The 17,150-nt window shown below is 42.2% G+C and overlaps 1 long non-coding RNA gene across 1 annotated transcript; it reads right to left on the reverse strand.

The window, feature by feature from the left end:
- Nucleotides 1-13,937: 13,937 nt before the first annotated feature.
- On the reverse strand, nucleotides 13,938-16,560 carry LOC113898071. The gene is made up of 3 exons (XR_003512512.1): nucleotides 16,095-16,560; nucleotides 14,406-14,613; nucleotides 13,938-13,970 (listed from the first exon to the last, which is right to left on the reverse strand). It is a non-coding gene; the product is annotated as an uncharacterized LOC113898071 (long non-coding RNA).
- Nucleotides 16,561-17,150: the final 590 nt, after the last annotated feature.

Raw genomic sequence — 17,150 nt, forward strand, 5'->3', positions numbered from 1 at the left:
GGAATGATGCTGAAGCTGAGACTCCAGTACTTTGGCCACCTCATGCGAAGAGTTGACTCATTGGAAAAGACTCTGATGCTGGAAGGGATTGGGGGCAAGAGGAGAAGGGGACGACAGAGGATGAGATGGCTGGATGGCATCACTGACTCAATGGACGTGAGTCTGAGTGAACTCCGGGAGTTGGTGATGGACAGGGAGGCCTGGCGTGCTGTGATTCATGGGGTCGCAAAGAGTCAGACATGACTGAGTGACTGATCTGATCTGATCTGATTGAGTTTAACTCAGATTACCATGCCCCCTAAGCCAAACTCTGGGGAGGCCAAGGGCAGGACGTGGGGGTTGCAGAAAATTGAATCAAACTCCTTCTGGTCCACAATTAGTGTGGCCCGAAAGAGTGATACCTGATGGGGGTATTGATTTAAGAATTCTGATGTGATTGTTTCTACCTTAGAACTTACCATGACACAGTCTCAACTATAGCTGTTAACTCACTGTTTACACTGACCAGTCAGGATTGGTCAGGTTAGGGTAGGGTCAAAACACACAACCCCCAAATATCTCAGGGACTTGATCAAAACTGATTTTTTGTGTGTGATACATGTGTTCATCAAATCTGCTTAATGTAGGGCCTCAGGGACCAAATCAGATGGAGGGAGGACTCATGATTTGGAAGTTGGGGCAGCTGAGACAGAGGGAGATGAGGGTGAGTTGTCTCCATCAGATGTGACATAGGTCACCTCACACCAATTTTATGAGGACATAAACATTCAGACCATAGCACAGAGGTAGGAAGTTGGAGGGCGGAATTTGAGAGGTTGGGATGATCACCCCCATCCTGAAGCTCCATCCCTGACCTTGTTTTCATTGCAGGGGTTCCTAGCTCTGTGGCCCTGGGTTCTGTCTTGAAACCTTTCCTCTGTGGCTCCAGATCCCATAAGGATCTTGCCAGGGGAACCCTCCTTCAGTCCTTTGGGCCTTGGCTTGGTGTAGATTTCCTGTTGCTGCTGATCTCTAAGAACCTCATCATCCCTAACTGATACTTTCGCTCTTATGTCGCCATAAACCACCTCCTTGTCTTTTCCCTGTAGTTAAAGGCTTTGTGTCTTTCATCTGCTCCTTGCCAAACTGAGTAATACATCATCTGACCTGCAGGGTTCCAAACAGCTGTACGCATCCCCACCCACCATTCTTTCCTTCAGATATTTGTTAGATGTGCCTAATTTCTCAGCTGTCTTACTCCTATGCCTTTCTCTTTCTGTTCACTGTATCGACTGATAAAAGAACAATGTGAGAGTTGTAAGTTACGTTTTTTGGGGGATGAAATGAGGGCTAAATGTAGCTTGGGAGATAACATTTCAGATAGCTTTGAGAAATTGCTTCAAAGAGGCAGGGGGGAAGGTCAGGATATATGCAATTTTGGTGAAGGGGGAGTACATGCAATCAACCACATATTTTTTGCAGAAGATTCCTGGTAGTCACAAGGAATAGTCATCACCATGAAGAATTTTAGGGCATTTCTAGATATGAGAAGATACAAGAATTGGACTAATAAAATCAGTTCTTGAAAATATCTGTCTACAGACCTGTTCTGCCAGTTTTCCCCAGAGCACAGAGTGCCTCATTTCTGCTCTCCACCCTGAAATCCTTTCAGAGGGTGTTGAAGGTCAGTGGCTATAGCAGCACATGATTTAATCCTTGTAGAGGTAGATGGCAAGTGCCAGTTTGTAGGTGACAACTGTTAGAACTTTGGGCTGTCTGATAGCTGGTCCAATTGAGAGCATTTACTGTTTTTTATGGAAACACCTTGTTTCTTTCAGCAGCATGCTGGCCATGTACTCTGTGTTAGTTGGCTAGGACTTCTATAGCCCCATACCTGAGACTGGGGGGCTTAAGGACAGAACTTTATTTCTGCGCTATCTGGAGGCTGGACGCCTCAGTCGAGGTGCCTCAGGTGTGGTTTCTCCTTTGGCCTCTGTCCTTGGCTCATGAGGCTGCCTTCTCACTGTGTCCTCTCCTGGCCTCTTCCCTCAGCACCCTTGGCTTCTGCATCTTCCTCTTCTTATAAGGACACTAATTTTACTGGATGAGGGCCCCACTCTAACGGCCTCATTTTAGCCTAATCACCTTTCAAAACTCCAGCGTAAACTAGGGTTGAATTCGTTTTGAGGTTCTTGGAGTTGAGAACTTTAACATATGAATGTGGGTTGGGGCAAAACCCAGCTCACTAGATACACTACTGACACAGGCAGAATCTCAATTAACTTTTGTGCTTCAAAGCTTTTAGCTTCATCTTTCACCTGCTGGAGAGAGAAAGCTGTGTCTTCTAACACTGAAGGTTCCCAGATTTCTGAACAATTCCTCCCTTTCTTTTATGGTGGTTTGCGAATGGCTTGATTGTTTTCAAGATCTTTTTCTATGGTGCCTTGTGAAAGACCTCCAATTGGTAATCAATACATCCCACTAATACTGCTTCTAATCTTTTTCTCTAGAACTACTTTTTCTGTCTGTTATGTTTTTACTAGTAACAGTTTTACCAAAATTTTGAGAAAACACAGCAAAGTACACCAAATCAGTCAATCCTAAAGGAAATCAACCGTGAATGTTCTTTGGAAGGATTGATACTGAAGCTGAAGCTCCAATAATTTGGCCACCTGATGCAAAGAGCTGGCTCACTGGAAAAGACCCTGAAGCTGGGAAATATTGAGGGCGGGAGGAGAAGTGGGTGACAGAGGATGAGATGGTTGGATGGTATCACCAACTCAATGGACATGAGTTTGAGCAAACTCCAGGAGATAGTGAAGAACAGAGAATCCTGGTGTCCTGGGGTCCATGGGGTCACAAAGATTCAGACAACTTAGTGACTGAACAACAACAATCCTGATTACATGGATGACCAGTGTTCTGGACCCAGAGGCTTGTTGTCCATCATCTAGCCCTTGGCCATGCCATCTATTTTAGGCTTATCAGCTATGGTAGCACTCTATGTCAGGGCTCCAATGTCAGTACTTGTCAAAACAGACCAATTTTACCACAAAATCTTCATATTCACTTCTGTTTGTGGTGCCTGTCTGCCTGTTTGACATTTGGAACCTGGTGGGTACTCAGAAATCCTGATTGATGGAGTGACCACCTTCTTGCCGTGCCAAGAGGATAAGAGAGCCCTTGGCTCTTGAAACCTCTTCTCATGTATGATACAGATCACTTTTTAATGCTTCATTGACCAAGGTATGTCAAATGGGTGCTTTTTGAACTTAAGGGGGCAGGAAATGCCTGTCCTATCTCATGCTTGGAAAGAGAACCAGAAATTCTTGGTGAACAGCACTCATGGTTACTGTTCAGTGTCAGTTCTCAAGAGCTGGGATTTAGTTCTGCTGCTACTGCTGCTGCTAAGTCACTTCAGTCATGTCGGACTCTGTGTGACCCCATAGATGGCAGCCCACCAGGCTCCCCCATCCCTGGGATTCTCCAGGTAAGAAAACTGGAGTGGGTTGCCATTTCCTTCTCTAATTCATGAAAGAGAAAAGTGAAAGTGAAGTCACTCAGTCATGTCCAACTCTTAGCAATCCCATGGACTGCAGCCTACCAGGCTCCTCCGTCCATGGGATTTTCCAGGCAAGAGTACTGGAGTGGGTTGCCATTGCCTTCTCCAGGGATTTAGTTCTGGGAGTTAACAAACTACTTGGGGGAAAAGAGCAATTGGGGATTATCTGTGGCGTAAATTGTGGGCCCTTGATGCTACTTTTGTTTTCTGATCACCTTGCCACTATTTCCTCCAACATATGTGTGTGCATGCACAGACACATACACACACACACACACACACACACACACACACACGATAGCCACTCCTTTCTCTAATACCACAGAATTACACAGTCAACTTCTCTAGTAGCAGCTGGCTGTCATGTGTCATTTGGCAATATCCATACCTTCTTTTTCTTGCTGTAAATGATATCTGCAGAAGCTGTGTTAAGAGAGTCAGGTGTAACCTCTTTTGCATTATGGTGCTTGTGATCCACATGATATGTACCTCATTCTCCTCACAATGCATTTGAAAATGAAGTCATATTTAAGTTTGTCATTTCTATAAAGCAAGAAAGATAGTTACTGTCATGTGCTGCCAAGCAGACTGGCAGATGCCACTAACAAATGGTAAAACATTCTCCTCTGCTTCATTATTTCCATAAAAACAAACTCTTTTGGTTATCATTTCCGAAATAGAATATAAACCTGATTCTAAATGACAAAAGAAAAAATACAGTAGCTGTCAAATCCCAATGCAGTGTTTCTAGAAGTTAGTGAATAAATGAAGTGAATCACATTCAGAAGAGGACTGATAATCCAGGGTACCCATTAAAGTGGTTTCCAGCCTGAAGTAGACAGGGATCACTAACAATGTGTTGAACAGTGGAACCAGGTAGGAAGCACCCAATGGGAAATGTGCACACAGTTAGATGGTTTTGATTTGATATAGCCTTTCCTCAGAAGCTACACTGAGAATTAATTATTTTGTTTCAAATTTCTCCCCAGTGAATCCATCCATCTTTTCTGAGGCCAACTGACTTTTCTAAAATACAAGTCTGATCATGTCATCAACGAATCAGCTCTGGGACCAAGTTACCATCAGGAGAGAGTCTGCCCCATGGCCTCTGAGCCTGAGGTCATGACCTCTCCAAGCCAGTCACCCAGGGGATGCCACTCGCATACACTCATGCCACTCACCCCCATGCCCTTATGGCTGCTGCTTGGCAGCGTCAAAGCTACACTTGAATTGCCTCCGCTGCCAATTCCCATTTGTTTGTTCTCCATCCAGGCACCCGACTCCTCACCTCCCGGCCTTTTCCGGCCTTGCTCTTCTGCGTTAGCTGCATGGTTATTTCCTGACTGTGTTTTTTTTTTTTTTTTTTTTTTGTTAAAATTTGCTCTGAGCTCTGTCTTGGCAAGCTCTGACTGCCACTTGCTTCCTGGCTGCTGACTCACTGATTTGCTCTGTCCTTTGCTGTGGGGGACCCTCCGGATTCTTGACCATGTGGCCCCCTGCCTCACTGGGACTCCTGGCACCAGGATGTCCTCAGTTCTGACTCAACCAGACACTTTCCTCATTTTTCAGAGCTCCTTTACTGGTGTACTGCTTTGCTCGACAATCCTAGGTAAGTGAGTCATGTGGGCTTCCCTGGTGGCTGAGATGGTAAAGAATCTGCCTGCCATGTGGGAGACCTAGGTTCAATCCCTGGGTTGGGAAGATCTCCTGGAGAAGGGAAGGACCACTCACTCCAGTATTCTTGCCTCAAGAATCCCATGGACAGAGGAGCCTGGTGGGCTACAGTCCATGGGATCACAAAGAGTCAGACATGACTAATGTGACTTAGCATACAAGTTGCCCTTGTGGCTGGTGAATGAGGAAACTAATTGACATGCTCCAGTTTTTCATCCAACAAGTGATGCTTAATAAGAGGTGAGATTGGAACTCAGGTCCCTCAAAGCCCAAGGCCTCAGCCTCTAAGCTGTGCTGCTGGAAGACATGCGTCTTTTCACAGGTGCTTTAGGTAGGGGATGAAGGTGGCCAGGCTGTTACTTTGGTGTTCTTGTACAAATGAAAGCAGATAAGAATTTTACATCTGGAGACAGATTGGTAGGGGACAGTTTGGGGATCATAGATCAAAGTGTGTGCATGTATGCTTAGTCGCTCAGTCATGTCCTATTCTATGTGACCCTATGGACTGTAGAATGCCCTGCTCCTCTGTTCATGAGGTTCTCCAGGCAAGAATACTGGAGTGGGTTGCCATTTTCTCCTCCAGGGAATCTTCCCTACCCAGGGGTAGAACCAGCATCCCCCGCATTGGCAGGTGGACACTTTTACCACTGTGCCATCTGGGCTTCCTAAATATTTCCAGGTAAAGTAGTCCTACTCCACTTGGGTATAGAGCCACTTTGACCTCAAGCAGAAGTCAACATTTTGTCTGCAAATAGTCAGAAAGTAAGTATTTTAGGCATTACAGGCCACATATAGTCTGTTGCATATTCATTAAAAAAAAAATAAACCATTAAATATGTAAAAGCATTCTTAGCTCAGAGGTCCTATAAAAATAGGCTATGAGTCACATTTGTCCCAGTTTGTTACCATTGGCTGACGTCAAGGTGGCCCTCAAAGACTATGCCTTAATCTGAGGAAGGTCCTCCATGGGATTCCAAATGGGAATTAAACCCTAATGTCCTAAAGCACCCATTGTACCATTGTATGATGTGAATCAGCTTCTCTTAGAAAGGTACTTGTTACGTTAGGAGAACTGAGTAAATACTCAAAACATTTTTGTGTTCTGAGGTTCAGCTGAAAAGCTCTGGCTGGTAGCACATGTAATCACACACTTATTCACTGAGCAATCATTAACCAGGCACTAACTATGTGCTCAGTGTCGGGTTATGTGATGTGACAGCTGAGATGAGTGAGATACAGATTTTCCCTCAAAAACATCACCCCAAATGGGCTACAGGAGATGCTGAAAATAATTTCTGAAGTCATGCTCAGGCAGAAACAATGTGATGATCCTAATAAGTATTCCATTTTCATGAATGTGATATCTTTGCCATAAAATGAGAGCATTTGTTTTTCTCCACAGGACTGTGATTTGTGCTATGCAGACCTGCTGACATTTTATGGGATCACAAAGAGTCAGACACAACTTAGCAACTGAGTAACAACAAAAGCTATGGACAGTTGCCTGAGAAATAAAATGACCCCATGGCAGTACCCATCCACAGACAGACTTGGGCAAGAATCAGTCCTTGCCCACCACTAACTATGAAAATTTGGGCAATTACTGATTTTGCTTTTGGCCATGCCATGCAGCACGCATGATCTTCCCCGACCAGGGATCAAACCCAAGACCTCTGCATTGGAAGCATGGAGTTTTTAACCACTGGACCACTGGGGAATTCCTCAATCTTTCTGAGATCCTTTTCACCATAAGATGGAGAAGATATAAGACCCACTTCAGTGAACAATGGTGTAAATTTTTTTTCTTTTTATTATTATTATTTTTTTTACTTTACAATAATGGTGTAAATTTAAATGAAAAAAAATCACATAAAGCCTTTAGCGGTGATACTTTATACGTAGCAAAAGCTCAACAGAACTCATTATTAATGCTATTTTTGGACTATGTCCCATGGTTTCAGGGGTGTCAGAAACAAGTTCTTAATCTCGCTAAAGTCAGATCCATGTATATGAGAAAATTAAGTGTGCGCACAGAAAAGAAACACCTGCAGTGTTTGTCTAATTGCTTTGGACTCCTCAGAGAACTGGATGGAGCTATGGAGGGTCAAACATACCTAATTAGAGAATCAACAAATCCTGAATAGGTGCCATATTTAGAGGGACGGTTTGACTTCTCAATACAATAAACTGGCTGGAGGAAGATGGGGAAGGGGGAGACGAGGAGCATCACTTCAGCACATTCCTGACTTTAACTTGAGAGATTCTTCATGCAGAGAAATTTCTCTCATTCTTCTGGATTCTGAAGTGAGAAATAACACAGTCAAGCCTTGTTTTGTACCAGGCTCTGTCCACTTAATCCTTGCACAGCCCTATGAGAGTGGGGATATTTTATCACTCACATTTTAGATAAAGGACAACTGAAAGCACAGACTGTCCCTGTAACTTGCCCAAGGTCATATGGCTGGGGCACTGGTAGTCTGATTTAAATCTAGGTACATTTACTTCAGCCCTTATTTCCAATGCTGTACTACAAGGCTGCATAGTAGAAAGCGTGTGTGAGTCACACATGCACATAAAATGCTTTCCTAGTCACATTTTGAAAAAGGAAACAGGTACCATGAAGTTTTAAAATTTATTTGATTGAAGGATAATTGATTTACAATGTTGTGATAATTTCTGCTGTACAGAAAAGTGATTCAGTTATATATATACATGTGTGTGTGTGTATTAGGCTTCCCTCGTGGCACTAGTGGTAAAAAACCCGCCTGCTAATCAGTTGAGTGGAGTTCAGTCATTCAGTCATGCCCAACTCTTTGCGGTCCCATGGACTGCAGCATGCCAGGCCTCCCTGTCCTTCACCATCTCCCAGAGCTTATGCGAACTCGTATCCATCAAGGCAGTGATGCCATCCAACCATCTCATCCTCTGTCGTCCCCTCCTCCGCCTGCCTTCAGTCATTCCCAGCATAAGGGTCCTTGCCAATGAGTCAGTTCTTCGCATCAGGTGGCCAAAGTATTGGAGATTCAGCTTCAGCATCGGTCCTTCCAATGAATATTCAGGACTGATTTCCTTTAGGAGGGACTGATTGGATCTCCTTGCAGGCCAAGGAGACTCTCAAGAGTCTTCTCCAACACCACACTTCAAAAGCATCAATTCTTTGGCACTCAGCTTTCCTTGTAGTCTAATTCTCACATCTGTACATGAATCCTGCAAAAACCATAGCTTTGACTAGATGGACCTTTGTTGGCAAAGTAATATCTCTGCTTTTTAATATGCTGTGTAGGTTGGTCATAGCTTTTCTTCTAAGGAGCAAGCATCTTTTAATTTCATGGCTGCAGTCACCATCTGCAGTGATTTTGGAGCCCAGAAAAATAAAGTCAGCCACTGTTTCCATTGTTTCCCCATCTATTTGCCATGAAGTGATGGGACCAGATGCCATGATCATCGTTTTCTGAGTGTTGAGTTTTAAGCCAGCTTTTCACTCTCCTCTTTCACTTTCATCAAGAGACTCTTAGTTCTTCTTCGCTTTCTGCCATAAGGGTGGTGTGATCTGCATATCTGAGATTATTGATATTTCTTCTGGCAATCTTGATTCCAGCTTGTGCTTCATCTAGCCTGGCATTTAGCATGATGTACTCTGTATATAAGTTAAATAAGCAGGGTGAAAATATACAGTCTTGACATGCTCCTTTCCCAGTTTGGAACCAGTCTGCTGTTCCGTGTCCGGTTTTAACTGTTGCTTCTTGAGCTGCATACAGATTTCTCAGGAGGCAGGTCAGGTGGTCTGGTATTCCCATCTCTTTCAGAATTTTCCAGTTTGTTGTAATCTACACAGTCAAAGGCTTTGGCATATTCAATAAAGCAGAAGTAGATGTTTTTCTGGAACTCTCTTGCTTTTTCAATGATCCAGCGGATGTTGGCAATTTGATCTCTGGTTTCTCTGCCTTTTCTAAAACCAGCTTGAACATCTGGAAGTTCACAGTTCATTTGCTGTTGAAGCCTGGCTTAGAGAGTTTTGAGCACTACTTTACTAGCGTGTGAGAGTGCAACTGTATGGTAGTTTGAGCATTCTTTGGCATTGCCTTTCTTTGGGATTGGAATGAAAACTGACCTTTTCCATTCCTGTGGCCACTGCTGAGTTCTCCAAATTTGCTGGCATTTGAGTGCAGCACTTTCATGGCATCATCTTTTAGGACTTGAAATAGCTCAACTGGAATTTCATCACCTCCACTAGCTTTGTTCATAAGATGCTTCCTAAGGCCAACTTGACTTTGTATTCCAGGATGTCTGTCTCTAGGTGAGTGATCACACCATCATGATTATCTGGGTCATAAAGACTTTTTTGATATAATTTTTCTGTGTATTCTTGCCAGCTCTTCTTAATATCTCCTGCTTCTGTTAGGTCCATACCATTTGTGTCTTTATTGTGCCCATCTTTGCATGAAGTATTCCCTTGGTATCTCTTAATTTTCTTGGAGAGATCTCTAGTCTTTCCCAATCTATTGTTTTCCTCTATTTCTTTGCATTGATCACTGAGGAAGGCAGTGATCTCTCCTTGCTATTCATATCTCTCCTTGCTATTCTTTGGAACTCTGTATTCAGATGGCTATATCCTTCCTTTTTTCCTTTGCCTTTCACTTCTCTTCTTCTCTCAGCTATTTGTAAGGCCTCCTCAGACAACCATTTTCCCTTTTTGCATTTCTTTTTCTTGAAGATGGTCTTGACTGCTGTGTCATGTACAATGTCATGAACCTCTGTCAGTTCTCCTTCAGGCACTCTATCATATCTAATCCTTTGAATCTATTTATTAGGGATTTGATTTAGGTCATATCTGAATGGTCTAATGGTTTTCCCTACTTTCTTCAATTTAAGTTTGAATGTCACAATAAGGAGTTAACGTCTGAGTTATAGCCATGTGCTGACTGTATAGAGCTTCTCCATCTTCAGCTGCATAGAATATAATCAATCTGATTTTGGTATGACCATCTGATGATGTCCGTGTGTAGAGTCATTGCTTGTGTTGTTGGAAGAGCTTGCTTGCTATGACCAGTGCGTTCTCTTGGCAAAACTCTATTAGCCTTTGCCCTGCTTCATTCCTTCCAAGGCCGAACTTGCCTGTTACTATAGGTGTCTCTTGACTTCCTATTTTTGGGTTCCTGTCCCCTATGATGAAAAGGACATCTTTTTTGGGTGTTAGTTCTAGAAGGTCTTGTAGGTTGTCATCAGTTCAGTTCAGTCGCTCAGTCATGTCTGACCCTTTGCGACCCCATGAATCGCAGCATGCCAGGCCTCTCTGTCCATCACCAACTCCCGGAGTTCACTCAGACTCACATCCATCGAGTCCGTGATGCCATCCAGCCATCTCATCCTCTGTCATCCCCTTCTCTTCCTGCCTCCAATCCCTCCCAGCATCAGGGTCTTTTCCAATGAGTCAACTCTTCTCATGAAGTGGCCAAAGTACTGGAGTTTCAGCTTCAGCATCACTCCTTCCAAAGAAATCCCAGGGCTGATCTCCTTCAGAATGGACTGGTTGGATCTCCTTGCATTCCAAGGGACTCTCAAGAGTCTTCTCCAACAGCACAGTTCAAAAGCATCAATTCTTTGGCACTCAGCTTTCTTCACAGTCCAACTTTCACATCCATACATGACCACAGGAAAAACCATAGCCTTGACTACTTTGTTGGCTAAGTAATGTCTCTGCTTTTGAATATGCTATCTAGGTTGGTCATAACTTTTCTTCCAAGGAGTAAGCGTCTTTTAATTTCATGGCTGCAGTCACCATCTGCAGTGATTTTGGAGCCCTGCAAAATGAAGTCTGACACTGTTTCCACTGTTTCCCCATCCATTTGCCATGAAGTGATGGGACCAGATGCCATGATCTTCATTTTCTGAATGTTGAGCTTTAAGCCAATTTTTCACTTTCCACTTTCACTTTCATCAAGAGGCTTTTTAGTTCCTCTTCACTTTCTGCCATAAGGGTGATGTCATCTGCATATCTGAGGTTATTGATATTTCTCCTGGCACTCTTGATTCCAGCTTGTGCTTCTTCCAGCCCAGCGTTTCTCATGATGCACTCTGCATATAAGTTAAATAAGCAGGGTGACAATATACAGCCTTGACATACTCCTTTTCCTATTTGGAACCAGTCTGTTGTTCCATGTCCAGTTCTAACTGTTGCTTCCTGACCTGCATAAAGATTTCTCAGAGGCAAGTCAGGTGGTCTGGTATTCCCATCTCTTTCAGAATTTTCCACAGTTTATTGTGATCCACACAGTCAAAGGCTTTGGCATAGTCCATAAAGCAGAAATAGATGTTTTTCTGTTTTGCTTTTTCAATGATGCAGCGGATGTTGGCAATTTGATCTCTGGTTCCTCTGCCTTTTCTAAAACCAGCTTGAACATCTGGAAGTTCACAGTTCATATATTGCTGAAGCCTGGCTTGGAGAATTTTGAACATTACTTTACTAGCGTGTGGGATGAGTGCAATTGTGTGGTAGTTTGAGCATTCTTTGGCATTGCCTTTCTTTGGGATTGAAATGAAAACTGAACTTTTCCAGTCCTGTGGCGTCATAGAACCTTTCAAGTTCAATTTTTTTGGCATTAGTGGTTGGGGCATAGACTTGGATTACTGTGATATTGAATGGTTTGCCTTGGAAATGAACAGAGAACATTTTGTCATTTTTGAGGTTGCATCCAAGTACTACATTTTGAACTCTTGTTGACTATGAGGGCTACTCCATTTCTTCCAAGGGATTCTTGAAATTAATTTTAATCATATGTTTAAGTTAACCATTCAACATGTAATCACAGAAAATAGTCTTTTTTCGTATGTCATGAGTTAGCACTTCTGCACAGCTCTGTTAGGACCTTTCAGTGGTCAGGAGCCATGTGCCGTTGGTGGTATCCACAGCAGGAAGCACAACCCTGTGTTCACTCAGCCAGTTACTGAACTCTGTATTTGTATCTCTATGTTTACACAGTCTTTATTCCTTTTGCTTTTATCTATTCAAACGAGAAAGATTCTGAGTACTGAAAGTGAAAATAAGTTATGAAAAAAAGGAATAAAGAAAACAGTGGGTCATTGCTTGGCAATTTCTAACAACACCTAGGAAAGCTATGGTCTTTGGTGACTTCTGTCAGATTGTTCAAATATTTTGAGTTCAACTGCATGCCCATTTAAGAACATAAGGTTCATTTATTATGTTTCCCCCTTGGCCAAGCAGAAATCTAAAAATACACTCCTAAGTTGTTAGGTTTGACCAAACTCTTTATATAAATATCCGTTTGCAGTTGTTGTTTTAGCAAAAGAAAAAGCCAATCTCCTGTCTTTGGGTTCTAAAAACTTTAGGAAACTGATTTTTCCCCTAAGCACTTCCTTCCTCTAAACCACGTACAGACTGAAAAAAAGGAAGTGAAAATCAGATTTTATTTTTTTTCCTACAAGAGGACAGAAAAGACAGCCCCTCCCCCACATGACTGACATTCTTTTGCCATTTCCCCTCCCACCACCGAATCCCAAATGATGATTAGAGGATGGAAACTTGGCCCCTTAACATAAAGCTTCACGCTGTAAACTAAACCCTGGGGAATGTTGGCCTTAGGAATCATATCTCATCTGATGGGTTTGAAAGGGCCTACAGGGAATCACCATGTCACATAGATCCTTTTTTGCGTTTCAGGCAATGTTTTCCCAACATTAGACAAACAGCAGACAACAGTAGACAGTAAGTGCTTGTTCAATTAAATTTTTTTAATTAATTGCAGTAAATTCAAGAAAAATTTCTGTAGATAAGTATACAAGAAAAGCAGTTTACTATTTCCATAGACTCTAATGGGAACACTTAGAAGATATAGTTTGAATAGAAAGAAATGACCTATGGGACAAGAGTGATATAAAGACGTGGTAGAAAAACCTGGAACTTAAAAGGGCAACTAATTCCCAGAAGTTCTTCCTTGACCCTGTCTTCATGTGAAATTTTAATATGAGTAAAATATAAAAACTAACTATAAAATAAAGATAAAATAATATGGAGAAGAATATTTATAAATTTTGGTCAAGGGGAAGATTTTAAGGTAGTAGATATGAAACTTGGAAAACACAGTTATATTTAACCTGTCTCCCTATATACATATAAGTGCATTATATATGTAGTATTTAGCATATAGCTTATGCAAAATAATGAGTTGGGAAACTTTTATGCAATTAGAATACTATCAGAAGACATAACAAGTTGCTGTTCCTAATATAGAAATAGCCGTTAAAAGGAAAGGCAAACTATAAATTAAAAAAAAAAAGAAAAATGACTACAAACATTTTCTTCCTCACTAGTGAATCAGAGGTGCAAAGTATACAAAAATCAGATGAAAATTTTAATGCATCACTTAAGCAAAACAAGCAAACAAAAAAGTAACATCATCCAACTACAGTGAAATAGGTCAGCCATCCAGCTGCTGGGGGTGTGAATTGCTTGAATAAATAGAGTAGACTTCACAGTGATTTCTGGTGAATAATACCTAATAGCATTAATGTCAGCTGTCTGAGCTTAAAACATTTTAGCAAAGTATCTTTCAGAACTGTGTGCAGGGCAAAGTGAAGCCATATTGATTATTACAGTCATATGTCCTTCCGTGCATGCTCATTTGTGTCCAGCTCTTTGCAACCTCATGGACTCTAGCTGCCCAGGCTCCTCTGCCCTTGGGATTATCCAGGCAGGAATACTGGAGTGGGGTGCCATTTCCATTTCAAGGTATATGTCCTTATAGAGAAAAACAAATATATGATATCATTTATATATAGAATCTAAAAAAAGAAAAAAACAAATGAACTTGCTTCCAAAACAGAAATAGACCTACAGATGAAGAAAGCCTAAGGGAAAGGTTTACCAAAGGGGAAAGGGTTAGGAGGGTAAATTATGAGTTTGGGATTAATATATACACACTACTATGTATAAAATAGATAAACAGCAAGGATCTACTGTATACCGCAGGGAACTGTACTTGGGAAAAGTATCTGAAAAAGTATATATAAAGAATATGCATATATATATATATATATATATAAAACTGTATCACTGTGTTGTACACTTGAAACTAACATATTGTAAATCAACTATATGCCAATAAAATCTGAAAAAAAGAGCAAAAAAACTATATGTCCTTATGCATTTTTATAAATATAAATAGATACTAACCAGCTGGATAATTCGCCTTATGCTGTAACTTTCGGTTGCCTGTGTGACTCCTATGCCGATGGAGCAGGAGTGGGAGGCACAGGGCTGGCTTTGGGCCAGGGCTGCTCAGGGCCTCAGTCTCCTCCATCCCTTCCGTGCGGCAGTGGCTGGGAGGCTGGTGCTGCTGACGCTGCAGATGAAGGAAGCTTCCTGACGCCATCAGCCTGGGCTGAGAGAGCAAAGGAAACCTTCACTGCATTACACTACTGATATGTGAGGGTCAATCTGGTCACTGAGTTCTAGCCTAACTAGAGATACAAAACCTAACTAAAACAACAGTACAGTTAGTACTTTTAGGGACTATAGAACTTACATATTCTTTCTGGAGTTATGTATATCACACACACACACACACACACAATGTATATGTCATCTACCTATCTTAAGGTCTCTTCCTTGACAAAAATTGTACAAATATTCTTCTACACATTCTTTTGATTTTGTCTGTATATTCTTTTGATTTTGTCTGTATATTTAGTTTTTACATTTTACCCATATTAAATTTCATTTAAAGCAGTCAGATGCATGGGACACAAAATAACATCCTCATTGGATGAAATATTATGAATAATTTGGAACTCATCTTTAGATCTTACATCACTTTCAGGTTGTTGCTGAGTAAATACATCATCACTCATCTGTAATTACACTTGCTAACCGAGTGCCAGGCAATGGTCCTAATAAGATGCTGCACCAACTTTAAATTTACTTGCTGTTGTGGTGGTGGCAACTGAGGCTTTGGAGGCAGCTGCATTGCTGAAATGACTACCCCTTCTGCCTTCATGGGTAAGAAAAAGATCACTGTTAATAAGGACTTTAAGGTACCCAAAGCCTGTTTGTTCACCACCAACAAGGAAAACCACACACTAGGAAACATCAGTCAGTCTCAGCTACTGAAGGCCCCACAGGTGCAGTTTGCTGGCTACAAAGTCCGTCGCCCCTTGCAGCACAAGACCATCATCCATGTGCAGAGTGCCCTGGACTGCACCCCCAGGAGGCTCCCACCTGTGCCATCACAGACCTCACCAAGGAACTCTCCCTGCTGGAGGAGCGAGTCTGAGTGGCCATCAAAGTTCAGCAAGGAGGAAATGAGTGGTGGGCTGCATCTGGCCCTTTTCTAGGTACAGGTGGACAAGAACAATTTTTCCAACCATGAGCCTCCTTGTAGAGATACCAGTGAGTTCCTCACCCCTGGCACTGATGCATCCTATATGCAGAGTCTGTTTCATAAATTGTAGCTGAAGAGGACCCAGCTGTGGGCTGAAGCAGAGGTGACATCAGAGCAAAGGACCATCAGTTCAGTGGAGGTAGAGGACCTGTTCTGAAGCCACTCTGGGACCTCATTTCAGAGTGGACTCTGTTCAGAGACCCCGGATATCTTTCTGTGCTGGTGGTGGGAACAAACTTGTCCTGGACAAAAACTGGAAACCTGGGGCTGCCAGCCAGCATCTCAAACAGAGGAGCGCTGAAAACCAGTGTGCTTCCAGGAGTCTCTGCTCCAGAAGCTTCAGTTACTGGACCTGCCTGCCTCCCTCAGGGTGGGGACACCCAATGGTCCCACAAACAGCTCTCCCCAGGCTTCTTTTGCATAGTAGAGTTTCATAAAAATAACAGTCACCAATAAAAATCAATCAATCGATCTTCTCATACCCCTTCTGAACATCTTGTCCTGACCAACACTCTATTCTTTGGAATTCTTACGTGGTTTCATGTTCTTCCACTTTCTCCCTCACCTTTCCCCTGGGATGTGGTCCTCAGGCATCAACTTTGGATCCCTTGATCACTGTTTTCAGACTGTGACCCATGGACGATTCACCTCCTTTCCGGCTCCACAGTGTGAAGCCTCTCACTGAGTCTCCTGGTGTATTTCCTTGGATGCCACAGTCATTAAACCCCAAAACCTCAGCAGTGGGATTGGGGAGAAGGTCAACACCCTTAGATGGAGGTAGCAACAGAGTGGGAAAGGCATCATCAGATCTTCTTTCGAGATTAATGATCCAACATCAAAATACATTGTGGAAAATCTACAAATGCTTACACTATTAAGTATGTTGGACTTTTCATGGTTCCTGGATTCCCAAGTGAACAAAGCTTGAGAAGTTCCTGTTAATAAGTTCATTATTAACGGATAGGTAACTTTTAAACTAGAACACTTAATTTTACAGACTTGGTTAGATTGTGTGGAAGCCTCCAGCTGATACGTTGGGATCCTGCTGGAAATCATTACTCCATGGAGGTATATTTCTCTGGAGAGCTAGGATTAATTCTATTTCACTAATTTGTCTTTACGGAGATACCATGTAATTTTTTCCTTAGTGAAAATTAGCTGAAGCTGGACCAAAATAAATCCTAAACATTCATCATCTAGAGAATTGTTACATGAATTATTTCTACACCCATGTAATGTAATCTCATGCAACTATTAAAATAAAAACTAGAAAGACAAGTTCGATATGTGGAAGATTGGCAGGAAATAATGGTATGAGAAAGAGCAGAATGTGGTGTTTTATTTTCTAGAATCACACCCTGAGTAGGGAATTCAGTTATGTAGCTATGTTGAATTCAGGTTGATCAATGATTATTCTTCATGTTTGGATGGACTTTCAAAGGCAGGTGCTGTTGGGGGCTTTGTCTCTGTGGGAACTTGAACAGCTTTCCCAGAGAGGCAGTAGTTGAACACAAGGAGTTCATGGTTGATCCCAATCC

This window comes from Bos indicus x Bos taurus, chromosome 9, assembly GCF_003369695.1.
Source record: "Bos indicus x Bos taurus breed Angus x Brahman F1 hybrid chromosome 9, Bos_hybrid_MaternalHap_v2.0, whole genome shotgun sequence".
In the NCBI taxonomy this organism is placed as follows: domain Eukaryota; kingdom Metazoa; phylum Chordata; class Mammalia; order Artiodactyla; family Bovidae; genus Bos; species Bos indicus x Bos taurus.